This window comes from Homarus americanus, unplaced genomic scaffold, assembly GCF_018991925.1.
Source record: "Homarus americanus isolate GMGI-L3 unplaced genomic scaffold, GMGI_Hamer_2.0 scaffold25860, whole genome shotgun sequence".
NCBI lineage: Eukaryota > Metazoa > Arthropoda > Malacostraca > Decapoda > Nephropidae > Homarus > Homarus americanus.
In genome coordinates this window covers 613,466-631,141 of record NW_024724693.1, presented here as the reverse complement: position 1 = coordinate 631,141, position 17,676 = coordinate 613,466, and the positions used below count along the sequence as shown (strand labels likewise).

At 47.2% G+C, this 17,676-nt stretch overlaps 1 protein-coding gene across 1 annotated transcript in view; it reads left to right on the top strand.

The window, feature by feature from the left end:
* Positions 1-6,566: 6,566 nt before the first annotated feature.
* Positions 6,567-17,676, top strand: part of LOC121864468 (nucleolysin TIA-1-like) — a 132,179-nt gene continuing 121,069 nt past the window's right edge. Inside the window, exon 1 of the mRNA XM_042363487.1 lies at positions 6,567-6,636. The gene's annotated coding sequence lies outside the window, so the exon portion shown is untranslated. The remainder of the gene's footprint in view (positions 6,637-17,676) is intronic.

Sequence of the window (17,676 nt, the reverse complement as noted above, 5' to 3'; positions counted from 1 at the left end):
TGTGTGCTCTCCTCACAACACACACTCACTCCACTGCCCGTGCTGTGTGCCTCCTCACAACACACACACTCACTGCCCGTGCTGTGTGCTCTCCTCACAGCACACACACACCCCACTGCCCGCGTTGTGTGCTCTCCACAACACACACTCTGCCACAAGTGCTAGTGGCTCCTCCTCACAACACACACACTTACTGCCCGCGTTGTGTGCCTCCTCACAACACACACACTCTCACTGCCCGCGTTGTGTGCTCTCCTCACAACACACACACTCTACTGCCCTGTGTGCTCTCCTCACAACACACACACTCTACTGCCCGCTGTGTGCTCTCCCACAACACACACACTTACTGCCCAAGTGCTGTGTGCTCTCTCACAACACACACAATTTACTGCCCGCGTTGTGTGCTCTCCTCACAGCACACACACACTCTACTGCCCATGCTGTGTGCCTCCTCACAACACACACACTCCCACTGCCCGCGCTGTGTGCCTCCTCACAACACACACTCCTACTGCCCAGTGCTGTGTGCCTCCTCACAACACACACACTCCCACTGCCCATGCTGTATGCCCTCCCACAACACACACACCCACTGCCTGCTGTGTGCTCTCCTCACAACACACACAACCCATCTGCCCATGTGTGTGCCTCCCCACAACACACACACTCTACTGCCCGTGCTGTGTGCCTCCTCACAACACACACACTCTACTGCCCAGCTGTGTGCCTCCTCAACACACACACTCTACTGCCCGCGTTGTGTGCCTCCTCACAAACACACACTCTACTGCCCGCGTTGTGTGCTCTCCTCACAACACACACACACTCTACTGCCCGCGTTGTGCCTCCTCACAACACACACACTCTACTGCCCCGCGTTGTGTGCTCTCTCTAACACACACTCTACTGCGTTGTGTGCTCTCCTCACAACACACACACTCTACTGCCCACGTTGTGCTCTCCTCACAACACACACTCTACCCACTGTTGTGTGCTCTCCTCACAACCACACACTGCCCGCGTTGTGTGCTCTCCTAACACACTCTACCCACTGCCTCCTCAGAACACACACTCTACTTGTGTGCTCTCCTCCAACACACACACTCTACCCGCATTGTGCTCTCCTCCAACACACACACTCTGCCCACGTTGTGCTCTCCTCTGCAAAACACATTCTACTCCCGCGTTGTGCTCTCCTCACAAAACACACTCTACTGCCCGCGTTGTGTGCTCTCCTCCACACACACCCCACGTTGTGTGCTCTCCTCACAACACACACACACACACTCTGCCCGCGTTGTGTGCTCTCCTCACAACACACACACTTTCCCGCGTTGTGTGCTCTCCTCACAACACACACACACTCTACTGCCCGCTTGTGTGCTCTCCTCTGCACACACACTCTACTGCCACGTTGTGCTCTCTCACAACACACACACTCTACCCGCGTTGTGCTCCCCTCACAACACACACCCTCCTACTGCCCACGTTGTGTGCTCTCCTCACAACACACACACACTCTACTGCGTTGTGTGCCTCCTCACAACACACACACTCTACTGCCCGCGTTGTGTGCTCTCCTCTAGCACACACACTCTACTGCCCGCGTTGTGTGCTCTCCTCACAACACACACACTCTCTACTCCCCGCGTTGTGTGCTCCCTCAACATACACCACTCTACTGCCCGCGTTGTGTGCTCTCCTCCTCCCAACACACTCTACTGCCCGCGTTGTGTGCTCCCTCACAACACACTCACTCTACTGCCCCATGTGCTCTCCCACAACACACACACACTCTACTGCCCGCGTTGTGTGCTCTCCTCACACACACACACACTCTACTGCCCACGTTGTGTGCTCTCCTCACACACACACACACTCTACTCCCCGCGTTGTGCCTCCTCCACACACACACACTCTACTGCCCGCGTTGTGTGCCTCCCTCACAACACACACACTCTACCGCCGTTGTGCTCTCCTCTACACACACACTCTACTGCCCGCGTTGTGTGCTCTCCTCACAACACACACACTCTACTGCCCCGCGTTGTGTGCTCCTCTACAACACACACACTCCTACTGCACGTTGTGTGCTCTCCTCACAACACACTCCACTGCCCGCGTTGTGTGCTCTCTCTCCTTCACACATTCTACCGCGTTGTGTGCCTCCTCACAACACACACACTCTACTGCCCGCGTTGTGTGCTCTCCTCAACACACACACTCTACTGCCCGCGTTGTGTGCTCTCCTCTACAACACACACACTCTACTGCCCGCGTTGTGTGCTCTCCTCACAACACACACATTCTGCCTGCGTTGTGTGCTCTCCTCACAACACACACACTCTACTGCCCACGCTTGTGTGCTCTCCTCTGCCACACACACTCTACTGCCGCGTTGTGTGCTCTCCTCCACACACACACACTCTACTGCCCGCGTTGTGTGCTCTCCTCACAACACACACACACTCTACTGCCCGCGTTGTGTGCTCTCCTCACAACACACACACTCTACTGCCCGCGTTGTGTGCTCTCCCTCTGCACACACACTCTACTGCCCGCGTTGTGTGCTCTAAACACACACACTCTACTGCCCCGCGTTGTGTGCTCTCCTCACAACACACACTCTGCTGCCCACGTTGTGTGCTCTCCTCGCCACACACACTCTACTGCCCGCGTTGTGTGCTCTCCTCACAGCACACACACACTCTCTGCCCATTGTGTGCTCCCCTCACAACACACACTGCTGCCCTGTGTGTGCTCTCCTACAACACACACACTCTGCCCACGCGTTGTGTGCTCTCCTCAGCACACACACTCTACTCCCGCGTTGTGTGCTCTCCTCACATCACACACTCTGCTTGCGTTGTGTGCTCTCCTCACAGCACACACACTCTACTGCCCGCGTTGTGTGCTCTCCTCACTGCACTCATATTTTCAAGCGTTATAGCTGTTCGTTATATATATATTTTCTCGGCTTTGTGTAGTGTACCGTACAGTAGTTGTTATTGTAATGTACCGTATAGCGGAAATGTACCGTACATTAGTGTAGTGTACCGTGTAGAAGTTGTTGTAATGTACCGTATAGCAGATATGTACCGTACATAGTGTAGTGTACCGTGTAGAAGTTGTTGTAATGTACTGTATAGCAGATATGTACCTACATTAGTGTAGTGTACCGTACAGTAGTTGTTATTGTAATGTACCGTATAGCAGAAATGTACCGCACAATAGTGTAGTTTACCGTAGAAGTTGTAATGTACCGTAAAGCAGATATGTACTGTACATTAGTGTAGTGTACCGTACAGTAGTTGTTATTGTAATGTACCGTATAGCAGAAATGTACCGTACACAGTAGGAAATGTGCAGTAGTTGTTGTAATGTACCGTATAGCAGAAATGTACCGCACATTAGTGTGTATGTACCGTACAGTAGTTATTTTGTAATGTACCGTATAGGTGTTATGTACCGTACATTAGTGTAGTGTACAGTAGTTGTTATTGTAATGTACCGTATAGCAGTTATGTACCGTACATTGTGTAGTGTACCGTACCGTACAGTAGTGTAGCTCGCCCTTCAGGGACCTTTCACCACAATAAACCGTTCTTTCACCTCGCGCCGCAAGAAAAAATATAAATTTAATGGACTGGCCCAAAATATGTGGGTGTTTATATGTGAACGGAGTGAGAATGTGTAAATAACCGAAGCGGTCGTGAATTCAAATTCAGCGCGTAACACTCACCCGAAATGGGATTCGAAGCTTCGAGTCGTCGATTCTTCGGAACTCGATCCCACTAGTGTTCTTTGTTTATATTTTGGCTGCCAGCTGGGTGATGACTTGTACATAAACTTAATATCGTGGTACTGTGTATTTTTTTCCTGTCCTCCGAGATATTTATTGTTTAAGATTAAAAAGGTAAGGGAATATAGTTCTTATAACAAAGTGGACACAGTATTTTGCGAGGATAAACCGAAGTAGTTTGGAGAGTTTAAGCGCTTGTCGAGCATTAAAAGATGGCCGGCAACCCTGAACGAGCAGAGAGGGGTGTGCGGTGGACGGCCAGAAAACTGCGTCAAACCAAACATTGTCTCCTTGTAATTCCATTTGGTGGTGACATAGCGGGGTTCATGCATCACCAGGTATTTCATCAATTCCTTGGTAGGGCGGCGCCGGCAAGATGTGAGGGAACGTGAGGCGGACCTCCTGCTTCACTCATTACCGATGCAATGCTTGCCTCACCGGGACACAGAATATTGATGTCGAATTATAATACCAAAAGGGAAGTTTTCTGATACGGGCTGTGGAGGGTTTTCTTGGTGTTCAGTCAGACGGGATATTCACCAAAGCTGCACAGCAAAGAACAGCAGTAACAGCCCCGTGTGTGTGTGTCTCTGTGTCCTCCACTGTCTACAAGCCTTGGATTACACACTTGTCTGTTCGTGGTTTTATTTCATGGTCTCTACACTACCTATCCACCAAGACTGCCTACACTTTATCCAATCACCCACTGAAGACTCCCTACCTACCCACCTACCCCACCCCCACCCCCCACCCACCTACCCCCACCCCCCCACCCCACCCCCACTCCCCACCCACCTACCCCCACCCCTACCCCTACCCACCCACCCCACCCACCTACCCATCTACCCCTACCCATCTACCCACTCCATCTACTCCCCATCCACCTATCCCTGAGGGTGGCCAGGAGGGCTAGATTAACCACAAAATAGCTCACAGATAATTTTGCTTATATTAATTCAGAAAAATACTTATTTTTGCGTTTGTTGTATATAACACCACAGCTTATTAAGTTTTGGAAATAACTGGTGTAATGTAAAGGGCAGCATTATTATATATATTTTTTGGTCTGAGTTTATTACTACTAAAGGAAAATAAAGTTGTGGTGAGGAATTTTATTTTTATTTGTGTCTTTGGTGTGTGTGTGTGTGTGTGTGTGTGTGTGTGTGTGTGTGTTAATTTGAATATGTTTAAACCAGTCAGGTCGTTAAGCCACGAAAAATCCTATTGAAGTCAGGCCAATAAACCACTCTTTTATTTCTGAACAAATTGAAGGATAATGTCTCTTGTCATTAAAGCTTTTATCTTTCTCTCACAGTGTACTAACCCTTGTGTTCTCCCCCACAGACAGTGTACTAACCCTTGTGTTCCTCCCCCAGACAGTGTACTAACCCTTGTGTTCCTCCCCACAGACAGTGTACTAACCCTTGTGTTCCTCCCCCCACAGACAGTGTACTAACCCTTGTGTTCCTCCCCCCACAGACAGTGTACTAACCCTTGTGTTCCTCCCCCCAGACAGTGTACTAACCCTTGTGCTCCTCCCCACAGACAGTGTACTAACCCTTGTGTTCCTCCCCCACAGACAGTGTATATAACCCTTTGTTCTCCCCCACAGACAGTGTACTAACCCTTGTGTTCCCCCCCATAGACAGTGTACTAACCTTTGTGTTCCTCCCCCCACAGACAGTGTACTAACCCTTGTGTTCCTCCCACAGACAGTGTAACAACCCCAGGTTCCTCCCCACAGACAGTGTACTAACCCTGTGTTCCTCCCCCCACAGACAGTACTAACCCTTGTGTTCCCTCCCCCACAGACAGTGTATTAACCCCTGTGTTCCTCCCCCACAGACAGTGTACTAACCTTGTGTTCTCCCCCCACAGACAGTGTACTAACCCTTGTGTTCTTCCACAGATGCACTAACCCTTGTGTTCCTCCCCCCACAGACAGTGTACTAACCCTTGTGTTCCTCCCCCCACAGACAGTGTACTAACCCTTGTGTTCCTCCCACAGACAGTGTACTAACCCTTGTGTTCCTCCCCCACAGACAGTGGTATTAACCCTTGTGTTCCTCCCCCACAGACAGTGTACTAACCCTCATGTTCCTCCCCCCCACAGACAGTGTACTAACCCTGTGTTCCTCCCCCCACAGACAGTGTACTAACCCTTGTGTTCCTCCCCCCACAGACAGTGTACTAACCCTTGTGTTCCTCCCCCATAGACAGTGTACTAACCCTTGTGTTCCTCCCCCACAGACAGTGTACTAACCCTTGTGTTCCTCCCCCACAGACAGTGTACTAACCTGTGTTCCTCCCGCCACAGACAGTGTACTAACCCCTTGTGTTCACTCCCCCCACAGACAGTGTATTAACCCTTGTTCCCCCAGACAGTGTACTAACCCTTGTGTTCCTCCCCCACAGAGACAGTGTACTAACCCTTGTGTTCCTCCCCCATAGACAGTGTATCAACCCTTGTGTTCCTCCCCCCACAGACAGTGTACTAACCCTGTGTTCCCTCCCCCCACAGACAGTGTCACTAACCCCTGTGTTCCTCCCCCACAGACAGTGTACTAACCCTTGGTTCTCCCCCACAGACAGTGTACTAAACCTTGTCTTCCTCCCCCCACAGACAGTGTATTAACCCTTGTGTTCCTCCCCCACAGACAGTGTATCAACCTCAGGTTCCTCCCCACAGACAGTGTACTAACCCTTGTGTCCTCCCCACAGACAGTGTACTAACCCTTGTCTTCCTCCCCTACAGAGACTGCCGTGTAGTGCGGGATCCTCACACACTCAAGTCTAAGGGTTACGGCTTTGTCTCCTTCGTTAAAAAGGCGGTGAGTACCTTGATTACTTGTTGGTCTTATTTCTGTTAGTTGTGGAGACGCTGTGTTGAGGAGAACTATTGTTAATGTTAGTTGTGGAGACGCTGTGTTGAGGAGAACTATTGTTAATGTTAGTTGTGAGACGCTGTGTTGAGGAGAACTATTGAATGTTAGTTGTGGAGACGCTGTGTTGAGGAGAACTATTGTTAATGTTAGTTGTGGAGACGCTGTGTTGAGGAGAACTATTGTTAATGTTAGTTGTGGAGACGCTGTGTTGAGGAGAACTATTGTTACGTTAGTTGTGGAGACGCTGTGTTGAGGAGAACTATTGTTATTGTTAGTTGTGGAGACGCTGTGTTGAGGAGAACTAAGACTATCTCTCCTCGTGGTAGTAATAGTGACGAACTGCATCTTGAAAACTATTTAGTATATACAGTATATGATTTTTTTTCCCGAATTTAGGGATGATAATCGAATTCGTCCCTAAAATATATCCCTACAGGTATTGGTTACGTGAGAATGTTCATGAATTTTAAGTAATGGTCAAAATTTGTTAGTGTGGCGGTGGTCAAGGTGAAACTACGTGTCATTAACTATTTAAAATTAGTTGGAAATTGGCTATAAATTAGTTGGACATATTATCTTTTTGAGAATATCATATAAGAGAGATAGATATATGAATTGGTGATTATATTGAAGGATTATTATATATTACACGAGAGATAAGATAATTTTATAATGGGAGAGGAAACGGCAAAATACTTTAAAAGTTTACAAGTTTTGGGGAGTTTTTGTATTTTTCTTTTAGTTTCTCTCTCTCTCTCTCTCACGTCAGGTACCAATATGTCAGGCCAAATCCCTGTGATAATGGTGATATAAAGGTGATTATCAACACACGCACGCCATTGAAATCATTACACCTGCCAATCAACTGTAGGTGAAGGAGCCAGCCAGGTGCTAGGTGAAGGTGGCGGGTGTAGGTGGTGGGTGTAGGTGGTGGGTGTTAGGTGGTGTGTGTGTGTGTAGGTGGGTGTGTAGGTGGGGGTGTTAGGTAGTGTTAGTGTAGGTGGTGGTGTTAGGGTAGGTGGTGGGTGCTAGGTGTAGGTTGTGTGTTGGGGTGAAGGTGTTAGGTGGTGTGGGTGTTAGGAGTGTAGGTGGTGGGTGTTAGGTGCAGGTGGTGAGTGTTAGGTGTAGGTAGGTGTCTGCTATGGGATGTTATGTATGAGCAGGATGTCAGTGGCGTAATGTGTGAGGGTACATTGTAGATGAATACATGGTATGATGTCATTGAGTGATGCAGTATGTTTGTGTAAATGAATGGTTGTAATGTTGTTTTAATGTAAAGTTTATGTAATGTTGGTGTTAAATGGTAGTGTGGAGTGAAGGTGTTAGTTTGTGGTGAATGTTTGTGTTATGTTTGTTATGTTTGTTTAAGGTGTTGGATGTTAGGTAAGTTGTATGTATGTGATGTTTGTGAGGATGATGGTGAATGGTATGTCACTCTGGTAGGTGTTGGACAAATGTTTTAATAAAGATGTAAAATGTACAGATAGACACAGACAGTCCACAGGAGGTATGAGTTGGCCATCCTCACAAATACTCCCCACCCCCTCCCACCACTTACCCTCGACAAATTAAACGGAGAAAGAATCATTTTTACGGTTCAGAAGCCCGGGAGGCGCGGGTCTGTCTCGCCTTGTCTCGAGTCGTTCTGGGGTCGTTTCTGGTCATCTCTGGACCTTCTTAGGCCTTTTCCTATAATCGTTTTGGTGTCGTTACTCTCGTCTCGGACCTTTTGTTTACCATTGACGTCGTGTCTATCGTCTTTGGGTTTTTTTCATTAACTCTAAGTGTCGTCTCGGTCGTCTTGAGTAGTCTTATGTTTACCAGGTAGGGTCGTTGCAATCTTCGTGGATGTTTCGTTTAACAGTTGGGGTCGTTTTTTGTCGTTTTTGGCCCTTTTGTTTAACACTGAGTCGTATCTGTCTTTTGGGATCTTTATTTCAACACTTGGGGTCGTATCTGTCTTCAATGGATCTTTGTTGATTACCTGGGATCGTATCTGTCGTCTATGGGTCTTTTGTTAACACCTGGGGTCGTATCTGTCGTCTATAGGTCTTTTGTTTAACACCTAGGTCGTATCTGTCGTCTATGGGTCTTTTGTTTAACACCTGGGGTCGTATCTGTCGTCTATGGGTCTTTTGTTTAACACCTAGGGTCGTATCTGTCGTCTATGGACGTTTTAACACCTAGGGTCGTATCTGTCGTCTCAGGCCTCATGTCTTACCATCTAGGGTAGTTTCTGTCGTGTGAGGTCATATTGGGGCTGTTTTGGACCATCTGGGGGTAGTTTTAAGGGTCGTTCCTGGCTATCTAGGTCGTTTAAGTCTATTTTTGTCTTATTAGGTCGTTTCTGGGTTTTGTTGATCCATTTGAAGTCTTAGACATTTTCCCTCGTCATTTATGGCCAGTCTTCTCCGACACCACCCGCCACTCCCTCATTCATTCCCTCACCACCCCTCCCTCCCTCCTCCATTCACTCACCACCCTCCCTCCTCTTCCATTCCCTCACCACCTCCCCTCCTCTTCCACCACCCTCCCTCCTCTTCCATTCCCTCACCACCTTCTCCCTCATTTCCTCACCACCCCCCCATTCCCCCACCACACCTTCCTCCCCCAATCCTCCCCACCTTCCTCCCCCCAATCCTCACCACACCTTCCTCCCCAATCCCTCCCCACCTTCCTCCCCCAATCCTCACCACACCTTCCTCCCCAATCCCTCACCACCCCTCTCCCCAATCCCTCACCACACCTTCTCCCCCAATCCCTCACCACCTTCCTCCCCCAATCCCTCACCACACCTTCCTCCCCAATCCTCACCACACCTTCTCCCCATTCCTCACCACCTTCCTCCCCATTCCTCACCACACCTTCCTCCCCCATTCCCTCACCACACCTTCCTCCCCCAATCCTCACCACCCCTTCCTCCCCATTCCCCCACCTTCCTCCCTCATTTCCCTCCACATTCCTCCCCATTCCCTCACCACACCTTCCTCCCCAATCCCTCACCACACCTTCCTCCCCATTCCCTCACCACCTTCTCCCCATTCCCTCCACACCTTCCTCCCCAATCCCTCACCACACCTTCCTCCCCATTCCTCACACACATTCCTCCCCATTCCCTCACCACACATTCCTCCCCCATTCCTCACCACACCTTCCTCCCCCAATCCCTCACCACACCTTCCTCCCCATTTCCTCCACATTCCTCCCCCATTCTCACCACACATTCCCCCCCATTCCACCACCTTCCTCCCCAATCCCTCACCACACCTTCTCCCCATTCCCTCCCACACCTTCCTCCCCCATTCCCTCACCACCTTCCTCCCCAATCCCTCACCACCCTTCCTCCCCATTCCCCCACCACACCTTCCCCCCTCAATCCTCACCACCATCCTCCCCATTCCTCACCACACCTTCCCCCCCCAATCCTCACCACACCATCCTCCCCCAATCCCTCACCACGCCTTCCTCCCCATTCCATCACTCCTTCAACACCCTTTCATTACCTTCCCCATTATTTATCCCATCCCTGCCCCGTTTTACCTCCCTCCCTTTTCACCCTTTTCTCCCTCGCCCTCACTCTCTCCCTCACACCACTCCTCTCCCTCTCCTCACTCTCTCCCCTCTCCACTCCTCTCCCTCCACCACTCCTCTCTCCCCTCCACCACTCACTCTCTCCCTCCCACACCCTCCACCTCTCTCTCCACTCTCTCCCCTCCCTCTCTCCACCACCCTCACTCTCTCCTCCTCACCCTCTCCCCTCACCCCTCCTCCTCTCCCCACCCCCCTCCTCTCTCCCTCACCACTCACTCTCTCCCCACACCACCACTCTCTCTCCTTCACACCACCTCACTCTCCCCCCTCACACCACTCACTCCCTCTCCCTCACACCACTCACTCTCCCTCACACCACTCTCTGAACATCACATTCTCCCTGCCCTCCTCCCCCACCACCTCAACATCATCTACCCTCCCAACCCCTAACCACTCCCTCACACTCCCACTGCAACCTTCCACGCACCCTCTACTCCCTCCCCCACACTTGCTCCCTCCCCTGCCCTCCCCCCCACCCTCCTTCCCCCACCCATCCTACCTGAGCACGTACATAAAGGCAATGATCGGTGGAGATGAAATAATTGGCGATATATGTGTGTGTGTGTGTGTGTGTGTGTGTGTGTGTGTGTGTGTGTGTGTTTCCCTATATGGAAGTGTTTTCATATCACATCCATTGATAATCTCATTAGCATTTTTCATCCATATTCTTTCTCGCTAACTGTATGTTGTCATATCCCTGGGACTGGAGATTTGCATGTTTTAATTTGTCGAAATGCAAATCAAACAGAGGCAAAAACGGTGTTATTTCGCTGGCTAATCCTATAAGTTGTGAGGAGGCAATTTGCTTAAATGAATATTGGGCACCTGTTCGTTTCTGGGGGGGGCTTGGCTAATGTTTCGATTACATAGGCCTTTTTAGTTTATTTTTTTGTAGTGGGGGGGGGGGCATCTTTACAGGTCCTTCTGTTGTAACGGTAAACAGATGGAAATTACAGGGCCTAAAATAATAATGTCTAGTTTAGTTTTGTTATTAATATTCTTTTAGTATTGAGACTCTCCATTATTATTTGTTACCATAAGAATTTTTATAATTTTTTTCTTTTTACTGTTTATCACTCCCGTTGGTTCAGTCTGTTAACAGTTCATCACTCTAGTTCTACACTGCCGTTAGCTTCCACTTTCGTTCAGTGTGTGTGTGTGTGTGTGTGTGTGTGTGTTTCAGGTCGTCCTTTAGTCATGCATATTGTTATTGTCATGACCAAATTGTAATTGATTATGTGCATATGTTTATATTTATATAGCAAGCTAATCTAACTTGACCTAACGTAATCTAACCTAACCTAACGTAACCTAACCTAACCCATCGTAACTTATTTAATCCAACCTAACCTATGTATATGCTGAGTATGTTTAGCATGCCTATCACTGTGTAAAGCATTAGTGTTTATGTTGAGTGTGTATATAACCAATTGTATGGTGTATGGTTACCGTCCATATTGCTCGTGAGTGTATTAATCTAGAATACTTACGGATGAGTAATTCCCAAGGTTGTATGCCTATGTCTTAAGTCGGTATTTATCAATGGTGTATACCTGCGTTAATACACTAGTGCGCATACAGTCATACTTGGTGAGCCAGTCTGTTGTCTAGTAACCGGTGTGTCGCGTATACATACATACATACATACATACATACAGTACATACATACATACATACATACATACATACATACATGTGGCTGGAGGGTGTCTGTGCGTGTTGTTGGCGTGTGTGCATCAGCTGTACTGCCTGGAGTAGATATATTGCGTATTTTGTAACCTTCCCGGGTGTGTGTGTATCTGAATATTCATGATGTGTACGTATTTTGTCATTCATGTGTGTGTTGTTTTCATGTTTGAGTTTTGTATATTGTAGTTCATGTGCACGTAAATTTGGTGTTTGTGTACGTAATTTTGGCGTTCATGTGTACGTCATTTTGTCGTTCATATACGTCATTTTGTCGTTCATGTGTACGTAATTTTGTCGTTCATGTATACGTTATTTTGGCGTTTGTGTGTGTGTGTATTTTGGCGTTTGAGTGTACCTTTGATGGCGTTAATGTATTCGTAGTTTAGACTTGCGTGTGTGTATTTTTTATGTCTAGTAGCCGAGCGTGTGAGTAATTAGGGATAGATTTGGCGTTCATGTGTACGTACAGTAGATACAGGGGTTGGTGTGTACGTGGGGAGGGGGGGTGCAGGTGGTGGTATTTACGTAGGAGGTACAGTTGATAATGGTGCAATTGGTGATGTGGTTGTGATGATGCCAATAGTAGTGGTGGTGACGGTGGTAGGGGTGATAATGGTGCTGCAGGTGTTGGTGGCGTGAGTGGGTTGGCGCGGGTGAGGCGGCGTGTGTGTGTGTGTGACCCCCAAGCCTCACCCACCATCCATTATTCACCTTTGGACCAGGTAATCCACCTAATTTAGGAGCTGCGTCAACACGAGAGGACGCACGCGGCGGCCGCTCCTCGTACCAGCTACTGCCACGTATTAGCACCACACCGCCCACACTGCGGCTTTGTTTGTACATGGAGCGAGATTAAGAAACACTTTCATTTTTTTCTTCTGTTTTGTCTATCGTTTGGTGCCTTAGTTAATTCTTATTCTGCAGTGGAATCTATTGAGTAATTCAGTTTTAGTTCACATGTAAATATAAATGTAATGTTGAAGGATTTAACAGATACAGAGAGATTAATAATAAGTGGCTCACCATGGCACAAAAACCTTCCCGACTTGTTGCTCCTTTCGTTTGTAATTCATCTTTCCTACTGTTAGTTTTGTTTTTTTAATTTGTTTAGCCATGTTTGGTATGAATGTGTCGCCTCTTCACTCACTTGAAAATAGAGATGGAAAATGTGGGGTTCGTCGTTGTTGTTGGTAGACACAAGAATATTAAGTATTAAATGTTTGTCCCCGTAATGTTGCAGAGACCCGGCCTATGCCCGTGTTCCTCGCTTCATTCGTTTCAGCCTTTTATTTGCCGAGTTTATCCTCATGCTGTCGAGAAATACTTTATTAGAACAATTCTCTCTCTTCCTTCGCTTGATAATTCCAGTATGGAGCTTACGGATGGAGAAGATGCAGGGGAGTTATTACAACCGTTTCCCGCCGTCACGTTAAACCCATCTCCATTGTGTTTTTTGTATTATTTTGTTTTTCGCTGTTTTATTTTTTTTCCTGTCTAATATTCAACTTGGAGAGGTTTTTTTTTTATTTAAGTTAGTTTCTTCGCTAACTTGAAAACATAAAGGTGGACTTTATGGCTGCAGTAGATACAAGAGAAATTAGTACATCTGTTTTCCTTTATATGGTTTAATTTTCAAGATTATATTCATTTTGTAGAGGAAACCTTATTTCATATTACGGTCACTTGGATATAAATACAAAAGGATAATTATTAAATACTGGTGGACGCTGTGTCGCGGTAATCTATCTCACATTTGGTCTTTTTTCTTTTGTGTTCTTTCATTCGTTATTCGTTTTGTTTGGTAAGATCATTTTCATTTTACATGTTTGACGTTTATTTGAACTATTTCCTCTTCGCGAACGAGGAAATAGAAATACGAAGTTCATGGATGTAGTAGATACAAGAAGATAAATATTAAAGACTTAGCCGGGGTGAATTATGGTGTGTGTCGCCTGGTTCCCGCGCACTAGTGGTCCCTCGTTCACATACATCATCCAGAGACCCGCGCTACTCTCCTCCACTTTTGTCCACCTTAATTTTCAGATATACACTATTCCGCAACTTTATTTTTTGTGGGGAGGTTATATGAGAGCTAATGAATTATAAAATGTTTTCATTGTGCCTCTATTAATTTTTTCTCCCCGTAAGGGAGGGGAGGAGAGAAATATTTTTATTATCGGGAGTGTTTCGTGGCTGCCACATGGTAGACCAGACTCGCTCCCATACGTCATCTCCGACTTCCTCTGACCACATTTATTTCTTTGTTATTTGTCGTCGACATTAGTTATGTTCTTCTGTGTTTATGTCCCTTCAAGTTTTTAACCTCAATAGGATATACAATAGACATATATAGAGGCTCGATGATGATATATTTAAATAACTTTTCGTGAAGCGTTGGTCTTTGTCTCAACTTTTTTGCCGACAATGTTTACAGAGTCTGTGACTGTCACGCCTTGAGGCTTAAAAATAGTCCATTGTTCTTTGTTTGTTTTGTTGTTTTATGTTATTAGCTAAGGTAATTGTTATTTCTTGGTCTTAGGAATTAAACTATATATATATATATATATATATATATATATATATATATATATATATATATATATATATCTTTTGCTTTCGTCTTTATTCAAGATGTCTTGAATAAAGACGAAAGCTAAGGTGCTCCGTTGTTTCTTTTCCCGTGTGATTTTATCAAGATTTATCTTATCCACGTTTTCATTGTGGATCTACATGAAATATATATATATATATATATATATATATATATATATATATATATATATATATATATATATATATATATATATATATATATATATATATATATATATATATATTTATAATTGTATACGTACACCATAAGAACGCTAAGTGTGTGTTTGAAGGGAGGGTGAGTGTTTGTGACGCGGAGGATTAAGTCTGTATATGTGTGTGACGGGGAGAGGGGGGGGTAGGGTGTCATAGGGAAGGGAGAGGTCGTCACAGGGAGGGAGGGGGAGGCCGTCATAGGGAGGGAGAGGCCGTCACAGGGAGAGAAACATTAATTGATGTTAGTAAGGGCGGCTAATGGGGTCCATATCTCCCCTGTCCTCAAATAATAACAGTTTGGTGCGTCAGGGAGGGAGAACCGTCCGCCAGTCTCTCACCTTAATAGATACCGCAGCTACAATACCTCCTTCACCCCCCCACCCCTCACTTGCGGTATTACACGACGATATCTTTTCTCCTGCGCTATCGGACGACCTCACGACCTCCTCTCTTCACCCTCACGACCCCCTTCTCTCCTCACCCTTACGACCTTCCACGACTTTCTCATCCCTCCACCCCCTCATCTCTAACCCCCCACCCCATACGATCCTCACCCCACCCTTACGACTTTCACCCCATCCCTATGACCTTCACCTCCCCACCAGCTGGTAAACGGGGTCGTCACCCAGGGGTATTTATCATCTCTACCGGATATATTTTAATGGATCTCACAGTTAAGTAGATAAACCGCGGATCACCAGTAGGCGGGGAGGAGCACTAGGGTCGTGGGGGCGGGGAGGAGCACTAGGGCCGTGGGGGGCGGGGAGGAGTACTAGGGGAGCGGGAGGAGTACTAAGGTCGGGGGGAGGAGGGGTCGGGGAGGGGCAAATAGTTACACCCTTTCAATAAAAAAAAATCACCTACACATCTGTTTATTTATATTATAGCTTAACGTACTCAATGACTGTTAATTAATACCTCTATTGATACATAAATATAGATATTCTTTATATGTCTGTCTTTTCATCAATCTATCTATCTATATCTATGCATCTATCTATCAACTTTATATACAAGGAACAGAATGTGCCAACCCAATTCTCTTCTTTGTAGTAACGGGCGGCGACGGTTGTATTAACGGATGCCGACCGTTAAGCGAACCCTAACGGAATGCAGATTTAAAAAAAAAAAAAGTCAAATTTCAACGGGCCAAGTATCGTGTTTAATGTGTGTGTAACCGTCTTGCCGTCTCCTTAATGTGATTCCTTTCATGTGTTTTAATATTTTTGCGTTTCATCTTATACTTGATTGAAGGGCTGTGATAATATTGGAGGGGTGAGGGGGAGAGAGACGAGGTGGGGTAGAGAGAGGGAGAGTGGGGTGTATGGAGGGAGAAGGGTGGGGAGGGGTGGAGGGGTGAGGGAGAGGTGGTAAGAGAGAGGCAGAGAAAGATGGAGGGATGAGGTAGAGGGAGGACAGGGGCCAAAGGTGGGAGCGAAAGGGGAAGGATGGAGTGAGGTGGGGGTGAGGGAGAGACGAGGGGTGAGGGAGAGAAGGATGGGAAAGGTGGGGTGGAATCGGGGTGGGGGGTGAGGATGCGAAGAGGGATGATGGGGTTGAGGGTTGAGTCGGGCTGAGGGGTGGTGGAGGGGTGCCAGGAAGAAGGGGTGAGGGGGGCCAGAAGAAGGGGTGAGGGGAATCATGAAGAAGGTGAGGGGGAACCAAGGAAGAAGGGTGAGGGGTCAGGAAGAAGGGGTGAGGGACCAGGAAGAAGGTGAGGGGTGCCAGGAAGAAGGGTGAGGGGGCCAGGAAGAAGGGTGAGGGGTGCTAGGAAGAAGGGTGGAGGGGGGGCCAGGAAGAAGGGGTGAGGGAACCATGAAGAAGGGTGAGGGGGGGCCAGGAAGAAGGGGTGAGGGACCCCAGGAAGAAGGGGTGAGGGGTGCCAGGAAGAAGGGGTGAGGGGACCAGGAAGAAGGGGGTGAGGGGAACCAGGAAGAAGGGGTGAGGGGACCAGGAAGAAGGGAAGAGGGGAACCAGGAAGGAAGGGGTGTGAGGGGGCCAGGAAGAAGCAAGAGGGGGGCCAGGAAGAAGGAAGAGGGGGGGACCTGGAAGAGGGGAGAGGGGAGAGAAGGAGAGGGGGGGCTGGGGAGTTAGCGAGGGTGTAAATAGCGTGACCTCGTGAGGGCAACACCACCACCAACCTCTATTGAATTTCCACTCTTAGTTGGCGCTCGAGTATTTATTTATTTATTTGGTTAGTTAGTTAGTTAGTTAGTTACGTATTTTTTTATTTATGTATTTATTTATTTACTTGTTTATTTCTCTCCTTGTTCGTTATCCGTGTGCGTGTGTTTACTTATAGCGACTAGACTTTACGTGATTGTGTGTAAGACAATAATTACATGTACATGACTGTGCGTATAATACACTGTACAGTATATGTGTGTGTGTGTGTGTGTGTGTGTTTTTATTGTTGGTGTATTACCGGCACAGGGCATAGTTGGAAACAACGCTCGGCTGCAGTCCCAGAGGGTCGCTGGCTCGATCCTGGGCACTCCCAGGTCACTTAGTAGTACATGGGTAACTGGTCTACTGTTGGGAAGTTGCTTCATTGTGTGTATATATATATATATATATATATATATATATATATATATATATATATATATATATATAAACTGTAAGAAACAATACCCGGGCCAACAAAGTGTCACAGTCGACATAGTTGAGACAACTTACACGTTTAGTTGTCATAAAACTCGTGTAATAATATTTTATGGCGGGTTAAAACACCCGAGAATTATTTTACATCCATTTTTAAACCATCATGATGGTATGGCGGTCACAATAAACCCGAATAACACCTGTTTATGGCGCGGGCTAAACCTGCACGAGGTCCTCTAGTCTTCAGCACTGATTCATACGGTGGTTTACATCCCGTGTATTAGTCCAGAGAAA